This window comes from Thermobia domestica, chromosome 2 (genome assembly GCF_964235325.1).
Source record: "Thermobia domestica chromosome 2, izTheDome1.hap1.1, whole genome shotgun sequence".
NCBI lineage: Eukaryota > Metazoa > Arthropoda > Insecta > Zygentoma > Lepismatidae > Thermobia > Thermobia domestica.
This window is the reverse complement of record NC_137455.1, coordinates 226,472,639-226,487,545: the sequence shown is the minus strand read 5'-3', so window position 1 is coordinate 226,487,545 and position 14,907 is coordinate 226,472,639.

The following is a 14,907-nucleotide window of genomic DNA, read 5'->3' as shown; positions in this document are numbered from 1 at the left end:
ATATCCTCAGATTTAGGAGGATAACGACTAAGTGTATCAGCGACAAAATTTTCCTTTCCGGACACATGTTCAAATTTTAAATCATACCTCTGTAACTTAAGTACCATTCTTGTGGTTCGGGAATCAAGATTCTTTAACGAGAACGCGTAAGTCGCAGCATGATTATCACAATGAGTAATAGTAGTTCTTCCCAAAATATAAGGCGAAAATCGTTCGCACAGGAATAATATCGACAGTAGTTCAAGCTGGAATATAGACATTGAAAATTCGTGCAGCTTTAGTCGCCTGCTGGCATATGCGAGTACTGTTACCTGATCTCGGCCTTCAGGATATTGACATAAATAGCCGGCAAGATTCTCTTTGCAGGCGTCGCTGAATGTGTGAAACGGCAAGGAAAAATTTGGTTGTCCTAGTGCAGGAGGAGTAGTAGCTAGCTTTCTTAATAAATCGAATTGATTTAATAATTCGTCTGTGAATTTGAACGATGTATCCTTCTTAAGTAATTTGTAAAAAGGTGCGGTTAATTCAGCATAATTAGGGATGTGACGGTGAATCCATCCTAGTATCCCTAAGAACGACTTCAATTGTTTTCTGCTTTTAGGAATTGGGAAGCAACGTATAGCGTCGGTCATTTTGGGATCAACTTTCACTTGAGTTCCACTGACAATATGACCTAGAAACTTAATTTCAGTTAAAAGGAATTTACATTTCTTGAAATTTAAAGAGAAGTAAGCAGAATCAAAAATATGTAATACTTCCTCAAGATGGCGTAGGTGTGTTTCTAGATCTGAGAAACAAAACATCGTCTAGATATACTGTAACAAATGCTCTAGTTGACATTGAAGAATTTGTTCATCATATTTTTGAAAACAGCGGGAGATGATCGTAGACCCATCGGCAATACTTTAAGACAATATTGTCTTCCCAAGTAGACAAAACTGGTATATTTATAGGAATCCGGATGTAATGCGAGCCCATAATATCCAGCAGTACAATCGAATGATGAAAAATACTTCGCTGCACTAAGTCTCGCTAGAATTTCAAATATTGGTTCTACTTGTACTTTTGGTGCTATTACTTTCTTGTTCAGGTCACGTAAATCCAATACCGGCCTAACTCCACCCGAAGACTTTCTTACACAATGCATGGGATTACGGTATGGTGAGGAGATTTCTTCCGCTATTCCATGTTGTACCCATTTTGCCAATTCAGCTTCGAACTCAGATCTCATTGCATGAGGTACGCTATAAAGTTTTCCAACGATAGGTTCTTCATCCGTAAGTTGGATACGATAAGGTTCGCTCCTAATTCTTCGAGGGTATTCAGTAAACATTAGCCGGTGTCGTTTTAAAAGAGAGATCAATCGTCTTCTTGTCGTTTCACCTAGATCTTCTCGATTATTTATAATCGTCTCAATTTCCGTTTCAATAACATTAGGCTCTGGATCCTTCTCTTCTTTAGGCGGTTTGTCTTCTTTCAGTGAGCAGATAAAATATGTTTCCACCTCAGCATGGTCAATATTTGGCAATGAAACCTGTAAAAAATTTGGCTTAGATATATCGATAGTGATACGTTCTTCATTGTTGTTTTTCAAGCTGAGTTCTTGTTTTTCACTATTAATAACGCATTGGAATTTATTGAGGAACGGGCTCCCCAATAATAAGTCAGGTTTCGTATTCTTTACCACAAAGAAGGGGGTTTCGAACACATTATCTTGTATTCTTAAATTTACGACTTGCAGGCCTTTAACCTGAAAATGTTCTGAACCTGCAAACGTTCCTAAAGTCATATGTGAGTACGGTCGTAATTTTGCAGTGGGAAATTTGGCTAGTATTTGACGCCAAATTCTTTCACTCAATACGTTTACTTCCGCTCCAGTGTCTAATACACAAGTCAGAGAAATACCACCAATACTACCTTGAATCGTAGGGGACGGGTAACAATAAGATTCCATTGATAACTCATTACTTCCCTTATCATTGTCCTCCTCTATGACAAAAGATACTTGGTATTGTAAATCGTTCAATGTTGAGGTAGGATCTCTTGGTATATCAAAGGTTTCTGGAGTGATGGTGTTTTTGAAAGTGCAATTAACAGCCCCCTCTACGTTAGATTCCGCTGTCTGCTTCTCTAGTTGATACTTATTCAACAGCCTTAATTTTTCCTCAGCTGAGCAGTTGTAGTGCTTGAGGTTCCGAAAATTCTGTGTACCAATTGATCGATTATCCAAGATGGTTAAAACCGCACAGTTTCGTAATACTTTCTCAACTCTATACGGTCCAACGTAACACGACAAGTATTTGGCAGTTTCACTTTCAATAGTCGATGATCAATGACGTGTTTTTCTCATCACCAAGTCACCTGGCCTTAGGTCCACATCAGTTTTCTTAGTATCTAATTTATTGGATTTCGATCTCGGTAATACAGGATTTTGTAGAGCTAAAATTCTGTCGTGAATATCTACAGGGAACAGTTCTTCCGGCCAGCAATAGGCGCGTTTGAAATTGTCCACAGCTGATACTCATTCTTATTTATATATTTAGTGAGATGATATCAAGAATGATGTATCATTAAAGGAGTCACCGGTTCGGGGAGTGGAATCTTTATTCCCTCCTCTTATCTGCTATCCACTCGTATAAATGAGGTAAATTATATATACTCATCTCGATCACCAGATCTACTAAATTTGCTGTGACTGAAATACCTCGTTCAATTCTGTTACTTATTTAGATTTATTTGATTCTTACTGTTTAGTATAATCTGCAGTTAAACAACGATGGCACTGACAAAGATTGTGGCATACAAATTTAGCTAATTCCAGTTGTTTGGTTACTATAATATGCAGGTAGCAATTCACATCTAAATACGCATTAGAGCGATAATAATCAATATATCTGCTTCTTATGTACATTTCTGTCGACTTTTGACTTCTGTCTTCTGTAGTTTCATCATTCTTACTTCAGCGTATCACCTGAGTTAGCTGCGTTAACCTCTAACACGACATTAAGAAATTCAATTAGTAAAAGGATACGGCGAGATATAAATAAATAAATAAAGGAATAGATACATATATATAAATAAGTAAGGCAAAGATATGTAAAATACAATTTATAATAAATGAGTTGAAAGAAGTAAAATAATAGAATATAATATAAAGATGGAAGGTATATGAATGGTAATTAAATAAATAATGCTTACATGTCGTGGTTAAACAGCTATACCGTGCCGACGATGGGATAAATGAAAAGAAGATGAAATTATTAATAAATGTGGTTACGAATATATATGCAACAGGATGTATTATATATATTATTAATTGTACATAATTATACGAAGCATACAGTAATATTCTATGAATCATAGACCAAGCTATCATGCAAAAATGCTACTGCGTTCAATAAACCCACAATCTGTCCTACTTAGCCATATTTATATATATAAATTACTGTTGTCACTTACCTGCTACTTACTACAATACTTACTTTGTTGGACATGATATTAATCTTCTGTTTCATGTTTTATTATGTTCATGAATAATCGAATAATAATATAAAATTACATAAATTCAGTCATATATTATTTTAATAGTAATTGTATGTTTACTGTTTTACTTTTGAATAAATTAGCTAATAAATAACATATGATAAGTTTATCTGTATGAAGTAATTCAAATATGTTCACTTTCGGCATTTATCTTCGCGACCAAGTTCCTGGACAACATATTTTTTTTAATTTTCCGTGGCGATCGCTGCTGTGGCGACTAAGAACACTGGGCCAAATTAGATTAGTTTCACCTTAAATCACGCTAAGAACAGGTGAACTGAAAGAAAATGAAATGTCAACGTTGCGCGCGAAATATGACGTTTTAGTACATTTAATCTGTTGTGGTAGCCTCATCCTCATTTACACACACGGTTCTTAGTTTCTATTTCTTCACGTGCGTAGGTGTACGCTATGTCGTACGTCTCTTCCACTCACTGTCGTCATAAGGTATTTATCCTTTTACTAGGTGGCACGTTACAGATGTTAACCGACGTTGTTCTTTAACGGATACCCTTATTCCTGTAAACCATACCACGAGATAGAGTCCCTACGATGTACAATGAACGGTCAATACGACAGCTACAACGAGGAATTGCGTGTTACGCATCGGTAACTCAATATCCGGGTTCTTGAATGAACAGGGATCATAAGGAAGGCGTTGATTTCACATCGCTCGGAGTTTTAACAGATACCGTGACGAACTTAATAATAACTAAAAAATATAATTATGCTAAAGACATCCAATGATTTGATGACAATATTAAATTTTCAATTGATCATGTATTGTAAAAATGGTTCAGTTACAGTGTGTGTAACGTATAACATTCAAGAAGCCTCGTCTACATATAGTCCATCAGCAAGGTAAGTGAATAGATAATAAAGAAGTAAGGGTTTTCACATCGTATTACATGTATTACTTCACGTACATATCCTAGTTCCAGTAGTTAGTGTTTCTATCTTGTAAATAAATCGTTAGGCGTTCCTATTTCGTATTACAATCTTGCTTTATTTCTTTCAAGTAGCATTCTATTGTCTCGCTTCCTAGGCATTTCATCGACTACACGAACCAATGGATTCCTCTTCAGCGTGTATCGGATAAGCATTTAGTTTATGTATTCTCCTTTCTTTCCTTTCTTATTTTATCTTTTATTATAATATTTATAATATAATTTCCAATGCATCACTTTAAAATTATTAAATTATATTATTTACTTTTACTCTCATGCCCTCATTACTCACATGTATATCTATATGTTTATTTAACCTTCAAATGTAACTTTATCTATTCATTTAACTTTATGCATATCGTCGACCCTACTACATAGCATTTTTTTAGATATTATCCTTGATTCCACGCCGAAGGTATGTCGGATAAGTACATTTGTTATGAAGCTTAATTTGCTCTTAACTTAACGAAATAACCTTACGAACATACTCTGGAATACTCAAATATAACTATTTTATTTGTAGACTTTTTGTAATACTTAGTCTTATGATTCGTATATTTACCTTTTACTTTGCTGAATAGTATTTACGTGAGGCTATGTTAATTATTTCAAGTCGGACTTCAATATTCCATTTCCTACTGAGAATTTTGACGTACATCCAAAACATGTTAGCAAAAACAGATCATTTTAGTTATGTGGCAGAACGATGTTGGAGCAGATTCCCCGAATAACTTTTCAGCAGCTTATCATATTTGCCTCTTCCATACAATTAAATATATTGAATATAACAACTTTACCTTTCTAGATAAACAAATTATTCTTAATGTAAATATTACATCGTTTTCCTGGAGATATATCTTGAATTTCAACGAAGGTTAAAGTCCTTAGTTTGTTTGGAAATCTTGTGTCTTCGTAATTCTTAAATTTTCTTTTTTCTCTGTTCAGGTGCCAGATTTAGGCCTTTTCGCCAGGCTCCAGACATACTTCATACAAAGAAATATGCTTTTGGGCTCAGATTTACAATACAGAGTGCAATTATACACACTAAATTAGAACATTAAATACGAAAATAAAGTTACATAATGTGTAGAGAATAATTAAATTAAAATGTGACATATGAATTGATGTCTGTAGTGCGGAGTGCAAATCTGGAGCACTACAGCTCTCCCCGTCGTCACGAAAGAAATTTTATCTTGATAAAATTTCTTTGGAGTTCACTATCTGTTTAATTTTGTTTGAATTTCATCTAAGTGAGTATTCCTATTTTCTTCTTCATATTCGTTATCTAAACTTCAGCGTTATTAGTGTCGCACAATTTCTCAAGAGTTGAGTTACAACATATGGTCTGGAGTAACAAAGAAAGAACATTTTAGTAACGCACAAAATCAATAATGCACATTAAACACACAAACTTATCAACAATAAACACAAACGTGGTAACAATACTGTTCAATCTTATCAGTAAATTTCGTACAATGAACGTAATAACAATTATGAAACTTTAAACAATCTTTCAGCTTCAACATTGAACACACTGAGTGACTTTCTTGTTCTGTTCATTTTTTCCTTTCCTTCGCCATATCCACTTTCGGTGCATTATTTTCTTAATTTCTAGAATCGTTTCATCTACTTTTCTAATTACAATATTGTCTTCTATGCAATCTCTGATTTCTCGGCGTAGCAGCTTGTTGCATTTACTTTGTTTCATTTTTCGATGCGCCTTCCAAACGATGCCTTCCGTCATTGGTGTTAATCTAATTTCATCCTCAATTTCGAATCTATCTTTGCCTTTTCTCTTTCGAATCCTTCCATCAAATTTTTGGTAAGTTGGACATCTGATCAATCCGTCTTTCATAGATGTACAAACTATTTCCGGCCACAGCAAAGCATATTCAAATTTTCCAAATACATTTCCCCTTGGAATGGTTCGTGTAACACACTCATTTTCTCTTAAAGAGATTTTTCTTCTGTGTCGGCGCCACAAGCATATATGCCGCCCTCTTCCTTTTCTTCTACAACAACCACAATTACACACTTTGACAATTTTCATTTGATTGATATCAATATCGTTAATCAGTTGTTTGGTCTTCTGATTTTCTTTGTTCGACAACAAAGCATTAGTGGCAATACCATCAAACTGCTGCACATTCGAATGATCGTTATTTTAGCTGTTCTCAAGTATCACTGACTCTTTCGGCATTTCGTCAGTGTCTGTTTCTACTGGTTCGGATGGTTTCACCTCTGAATTGGTTCTGCCATCAGACATTACTGACTCTTCCTTCTGGTTAGGAGATGATTTAAACCATTGTCTCTCTCGCATTATCTTTTCTAAGTTGCTTATATTGTCTGACAACCTTGTTATACCTTGATTAAAGCTTTGCTCTAGTTGATACAATTGTCTTGATAAAATTAACAACAGGTCATTAGAAGTAGGTTCCATTATATTTCACTTCCCTCTAACACAGATTCGGGGACTGCCTTTTCTACACCGATTGCCACTAAGTAAGAAAACATAAAAGTAAAAATGCACATTTTACAACTTTCAACTTTAAATTTACTATTATTTAGACATCAAATAATCTTTTATGGTTATTTCTATAAATGCCTTTCCCCATAATTCTCCGAAATTCATTCAACTATTTGTCTTAGCGATGCTTCTATTCTCTTGAACAAAATAATCATCGTTCATCTTCAATTTGCATAATCATCATCTCGAAGCATCATACTTATTATCCTCATCCTGAACTGGGTCGCCATTTTTGTACTAAAACTAATTTTGTGTTGTTCGCGCAACGTTGAATTTGTTGTATTCTGTTCAGTCAGTTCTGTCCTTCCATCGCCTGGATTTCCGGAGAGAAACTGAAATTATGTAGCCCAGGTGTTAGGTCGGCACCGCAGCGATCGCCGCGGAAAAGATGTTGTCAAAGCAATCCAAATTCGTTGTTGCGGGGGTAAATGCCTCACGTGAATTCGATTTTCCGATTAGACTATACATATTTATATATTATCGTTGGCACATTCTGCGAAAGCAATATTACACTCTAAATACAAAATTAATAATTTCGAAATAACCTTGACAACAAACTTCACTGTGATATTATATTATCGATACAATTAAAATCATGTGACAAAATTGTACATTTAACATGGAACAAAGGAAATCAATAGGTTAAAAGATAAATAACATGATATCTTTTAATAAATTTTGGTGAGTAAATAGCATTTGACAATAGCATCACAACATTAAGAAAATTGAGATGTTTATGGGTTATAATAGCAATTTTAAATAGTGCATAGTATATATTGCTATTTGTAATTCTTGTTCATTCGTTTCATTTTATTCACTCGTTTCTTCATTTAGTTCCTGGCAATAGACTCGATCAATCGTGCAATTATTTATACATACGCATTGCTATTACTATTATATATTAATATTATCATTATTATTATTATTTACGTAGATTCCTTTCCTTATTCTTTCAATTAATAATTCATTTACCATACTCATCATTACTACTTATTTTTATACTTTATAACTCGTCATATTTATATAATTTTTACTCTATTTTATATAACACTTACGCATGTTTACATACATCGTTGTAGCACGAGATTACTGATTATATACTGAATATATTTTTTGTAGATTACCAGAAAGAATTAGCCAGGGACCCTAAGATAACAAAACAGAGGAAATCACATGTAGTGCGTCTGCAGATGAAATCACAAATATTGCATACTATAATTGCTGCTATTTTACCCATTATATACACGCATGATGCCACATAGACCATAATACGTACTTTAATAAGTATGCCATAAACTACTTCAGTTCCGTTATGATACTAATTTCTTTGTCCAATTGCCAAAACGTTGATTGTAACAGTTAACACCAAATTGAACTTCTACTGGGAATTTTGTTGAGAGGTAACTGTTATAATTATAGGTCTTTCATTTCGAGTGGCCAATGAATTATGAGGGGGAAAGGTTTCCACCCTCAGAACCTGCTCTTCTAATGAATTTTCATTTTAAAAATCATCATCGTTCAAAAATCTAAATTGAAATATATATATATATATATATAGAAAAAGTAATAATACCCACAGGTAGTTTAAAGTCTTCACTATGATGCAATCGACGATTTCAACAGATTTTATACACTAATTAAATTATTTAGATTCTTTTCCCATACGTTATTTATGGTATACCTATTCATTTGTTTTTATTTTATATCAAAATTTCCTCTTCTTTTTAAGGTGCCAATTTATTTCATTAGCGCCATTTGATTTTCTATTTGTAAAAATCATAGCTTTTTCCGAGAAAATATATGAATACTAATGATCTGTAATGATGTCATGAAATGACCGGAGCATTAGAGTTTCCCCCTCCATCAATAAAAATTTTAATGAAAGGTTAAAATTTTCTTTGTCCACATCACCATTAAATCCAGCAACTCGGGCTTCATCAATACAAAATTTCCTTAACAGATTTAATATTTCGGTACATGGTACAAAATCAATCCATGGTATACGTAGATAAATTAACAACCAAAGAACAACCATTAACAGCAAACAGATAAGCAATAATGAACAATTAATAACTCATTTCGAGAAACGTTCTTGTTGGTTTGATAATTGGTAAACATGAAAACAACAGCGTAAACTGGTCTGCATTTTCCCGGTAGTGTATCGACCTATCTTCTTTCTCTTTCGTTTACGATGCATCAACCTTAATTTTTTTATTCATTCGTTCTTTTCTCAACTCGCACTTCAAACCATCTTCCAATTTCTGACTTTCGGTGTCAGTAAGTAAGCAAACTTTCTTTTTCTTTCTTTTACGCTTTCCTGTCTTTCGGATTTCATCCTCATCTTTTCTCCGTATTTTCTTTACTTGATCATTAGGTAAGTAGATTTTCCTTTTCTTTCTTTTACGCATTCCTATCTTTCGAATTTTTCTTCCGTACCTTCACTTGATCACATCGTTTCATCTTGACTGGTAACAGAGTCCTTGTAATATAGCACCTCGCACTTCCTGTTTTCCATCTCTTCTTCTTCCTGTGTGATAGTTTCTTTCTTGTTTTCGATTCGTTATTCTCTTTTGTTTATTCTTTTTGTAAATATCTGTTTTCATCGACTTATATTTTCCTGCTTCATATTTTTGTTTCCTTTCGAGTGTCAACCTCTTTCTTCGTCAAAATTCGATTTCGTGTCACAATTTACTTCTTCAACACCAGTGTCTCCTTTTAACTTACTATCAACCTTTTCATCAAATTCTGCTTCATCTAGTGTAGTTTTGCTGAGTTGTTTGTCTAAATGGTCATTTATTTGTTTATCAACTTCTCCCATAGGTTTCTGGTTCTTCTGGGTTTGGGTTGTAAACATGACTGTGTCTTTCTCCGTTTCTCCAGATTTCATTTTAAATTCACCTATAGAATTTTCCAGGTTTTCTAATTTGTCACTTTTACATGTGATTTCGGTCTTTTTGTCCAATCTGTCTGTAACCAATTTCACATCCCTCTTCACTTCTGCTCTTAGCGTTTCCATTTCCCGAGTCATGTTATTTGCTAGTGTCGTCATATCGATCGAAATTTTGTCAATGTTCTTATTAACGTTGTCCATGCTCTTATTCATGTTAAACTGTAGTTGAGCTATTTGGTTTACGAGCATCTGGATCATATCATTTCATATTCCTCCATTGTTACCACCCATTTCTTTTTCGGTGTCATTATTATTGTTAGTTGCCGTCTCAGTATTTCCACTTGCGTTTGTTAATTCGTCATTCTTATTATTTTCAATGTTAACAATATTTCCACCGATCTCAATTCGGTTTCCTTCATTTGTCACACTTTCCATTAATATACTAATATACTCTTAAGATTTCCGTCGATTTGTCTCATCTTCAGCTTCAACTGCTTCTTCCGCTTGTCTTTCGTCATCAGGATCTATTTCCACCATCTGCCTAGGTTCTGTTCCCGTCACATGTTTCGAAATTTCAGGCCCTTTGTTTAATTTGTTTTCGTCTGCATCTTCAATGTCGAGATACACTTCTCCTTCTTCATCTTCTGTCACGTTTTGAACTTCACTTCGGCTCAAAATAGCTTTCTCTTGACATTTTGCACATAGCCATCTTAAACACTTTCCACTCAAGTACGCGTACTGTTCGTCTTCTAGTCCAATACATCTGAAATGGAACCATCCATTGCACACATCACAAGCAATAATCCTTTCCCTTATATCAGTCTTTCGTTTGGCCGATTTTTCAGTCAACACAACACTTTTATTACAACATTTACACCTAATTGTCCGTTCTTCCGTTCTTGACATAATATTCCCATTTAATTGATCCGGAGAGTTTCTCCTTATCCCCCACATTTACCACTCTTCACAATTAAACAAGTTATGTTAAAACAATTAACAGGGTAACACAGAATTCGTGCCATATTTTTTTAAATTGTATTCATATACTATATTCAAATTCACGCAATCATATTATTATTATTATTATTATTATTATTATTATTATTATTGTTGTTGTTGTTTTACTTACCACTAGTGTTGCCTACCTTTATTTGCAATGCAATGTGTTACTAAAAAGCAAATCAAATAACACTCCTAGCCATTCACGCTCCCGAACTCGAAATATATGATTTACAGTTCTCTGTGTTAGGGGAAAGCACATTTATTATATTATTCTTTCAAATAATACGTTTCACAAGTTACTTCACTTTCAATGTGTAATTTCATACAGAAATGGAGTGGGTCAGAGGGTCGGTGGGTCAGTGGGTCAAGTGTGTCAAGTTTTCTGGGTGGGTCATTGGGTCGTGGGTCAACAGCATGTGACCCACTGTTACCCACCACCCACCATCACCCACTGTGACCCACCACCCACCGTGACCCACTGCGACCCATCACCCACCATGACCCACTGTGACCCACCACCCACCGTGACCCACTGCGACACACCACCCACCATGACCCACTGCAACCCACCATCCACCATGACCTACTGACCCACCGACTCAGTATGATCTACCGACCCTCTGCTCACTGCATTGTAGACAGTATCTTCTGAGGACTGGTAAATTTGTCTCCGTTTTACTTTCAAGACCTTCATTTCCCTTTCTTTTCCACTTGTTTCTGTCTACTTACCTGAGGTGAGTATATCTAATCAAGTGAAAAAATAACTTCAGGCACTTTTGGATATTGATATTTTTAATAGTAATAATAGCGATAGGACTTACACTACTATTTCGCTTTCGAGACCTGTGAGTTTTTAGAGCTAACTGCTAGAAAAAATACATGTTTGAATCACTGTAATATATAAATTATTATATTGAAAAATTGAATGTAACTGTGTGTTCCCGATTATCACGGTCAAATTGCAAAGTCAAATCAAATTACTTTATATATATAGTTAGGCCTTAATCCAAATTGGGATGTTATATTGCTTTTATTATAATACATAATATCCTAAGGAGGTAGTGAGGATCCGAATTTTTGCGAAAAAAAATGAGTATCTCGCAAGCCGTTAAACTTACGGAGATGAAATTCAGTGTATTAACTCTTTATTGAAAATAAACAGTATGTGTCCTAGCATTTGTCACTTTCTATATATGGAAAATTGGTAGTGATTTTGTTTGTAAAAATGACCGAAAACGATCGATGTTATTTTAAAAAAATAGAAACAAAAAATACAGTGCTTGGCTTGATATATCCATTGCTTTCTGCTGTAATAATTCCTGAAGCTTATGATTATTATATGGAGCGCTTACAGTACAGGGCAATCAACCCATAAAGTTATGAGAAAAATAGGCATAAAATTTGTACTGTAAGCTTAATTACACGGACATTTGAAGTTTGGATTGTACGCATAATTGTATGGAAAATTTTACACTTTTTCTCCCTTTACGTTGGTCTACTTACTTTGATTTGAAACTTTGATATTTCATCCTTTTTTCCACTGAAAAGTATTGATAATTCAACAAGGAAATAATTATACTATGATAATTTAATTGAAATTCATTGTAATTTGGCACATGGCAAGCAGCAGTGGGGTAATTGAAGTTGAAGAAGGAGGGAAATTGCAATTCACCTCTGAACACTTTCCAGGAACCTCGTTCCCTTTCGCTTTCTAGACGGGGGAGGGAACTTGGTAATGGTATCAAACCTTCATGTGTAATTACAAAAATTAAATTTATAAACAAATAAGAAATCATTAGTTTACCAGGCTTTAATTGATAATTTATTCACAAGATTCCCTATCAAAGGCGTGGTAGATGAAGTTTCTGTTCTACATGGGTCGACATTGCCAACTGACATGGTCGATATGGAAAAGATGTTGTATGGTGATAGAGAGATGATACTTTTTGCTGAGTATTTCAAATCTGACCAAGAAAAATCGTTATCAGACTTAAGTCTAGCAAGTAGATTGTGGATGATAAGTTGCAGAAATCGGGTAGAAATATTATCAATTTCCACAACAGAGTGCGAACAAGGATTTCCCCTTATGAATTTACAGATGACTAATATTAGAAATACACTAAGTGCTCAAACATTGTCTAACTTGTTGCTCATCAATGTTAATGGCCCACCGCTAGACAAGCTCAAAGTAGACGAGCTAGTTATTTTTTGGCTGAAGGATGGACATCATTCCACTGCGGATGATTTACCGCCAAAAAGTTACCAACAGGAAATAAATCCGATTTCAGATTTGTTTTAAGGTGGAAAATTACGAGTTACGGAAAATGTATACTTGTATTACTAATGGCTTATTTGTGTTACTCAACTTTTTACCTAACTTTTAGTAAGTCTCTTCTTTGCTTTAGGTAAACTACTTTGAATAAATATTCATAATAATTGCAATTATGCATATTTTTAACTTAAATTTAACGTGGTGTTTTAGTGATTACACAAATTACAATTACGATCATCCTTTATGGAGATGCTCTTACAGAGGGTACCCGAGCACCTTTATATGCTATGAACAACTGATTTTTCAAGTCTTTTGTGAGAAAAATACTGTGAATTGAGAAACCATAACCTTTTCCATATTGTACAGGGGTATTTTCCTACGAATAGAAGTTTCTTGTGGAATGCATTCAGAAATTAACACTTGCTAGAATACTCTCTTAGTACAAGTATATTTTAGGCACACACTAATTTCCCCCATCTCGAACTGTTTCAATTTCCTCGCTGACAAACACTTTACCATTTTATATCGTAAAGATCAGATCCACTGTTATTGTAACAGAGTGGTGCTTGAGCGTTTGACTAGAAATTCAAACTCCAATTAGTGACAATTTCAGTATTATTTCAGTCTTGTTTCGTTCAAGTGTAAACTCTTTAGTCAGTTCAGAAGAGGCCGTGGATCGTGTTCAGAGTTGATGACGATGGATTTTGGTGGGTCAGAGTAGGTTAGTGTATGAGAGTGGTTCATGGTGGGTGGTGGGTCAGAGTGGGTCACGGTGGGTGGTGGGTCACGGTGGGTCAGAGTGGGTCACCGTGGGTGGTGGGTCATGGTGGGTCACCGTGAGTCATGGTGGGTGGTGGGTCGTGGATCATGGTAGGTGGTGGGTCAGTGCGTCGAAGGTTACAGTGGGTGGTGGGTCAGTGGGTCGTGGGACAAGTTTTCATTGCCCCACGCTAACTCTGATTTAATATCATCACTAGTAATCATCTTGTTCCGATAGGAAAATAACCCCCTCCTGCAAAAAAAATGCCTCACCGTAGCGAAAGGACGTGAACCTTCTTTAGGCGATTAATCGGGTCCAATATTTCAATAAAAGACGATAAGTCCCTGCACACAAATATTTCAGTAAAAGAGGAAAAGTTATTCAAACTTTCTGAATACCTATTTATGGCGAAATTTGGTTCCTTTGGAACTTTTTAAGAGTTTGAAAGGCCGCCATTTTGAACATTTTCATCTGATTATTCTGGTTAACGAACTCATCAAGATATTTCAACAATTAATGTTTGTGCCAAGTTTTGTCTCAATCCGCTGAAAATTAGGGTGGTTATGGCATTCACAAATAGCGTTATATATATACAGATAGATAGATAAATAGACACACACAGGGAGAGAGAAAAAGTGTTTTGCTTCCTTCTCGCACCTGTGATGCGTCAGAGCTAAACCGGGCCTCTTTGCAAAACGTATTGACCAACCTAACCTAAACACAAACCTCTTACTTGCTAACGTAGAAACGTGGTCGGGAGGTGTAAGGCATGTAGAAATTGTATTTTTAATAACCATGAGTATGGTCCACTTCCATGTTTTTCTTTTTACTTTTTGCAGCTACATCGGAACGTTCAATTTTTATTCTTCACTAATTGCAAATGGCGTTTACATTCAAAATATGAGGAATTTTGGTGGCATTTGTTCGGATATTCTTCTCTTTGGAAATGAAGAAAAGAATAAAAGC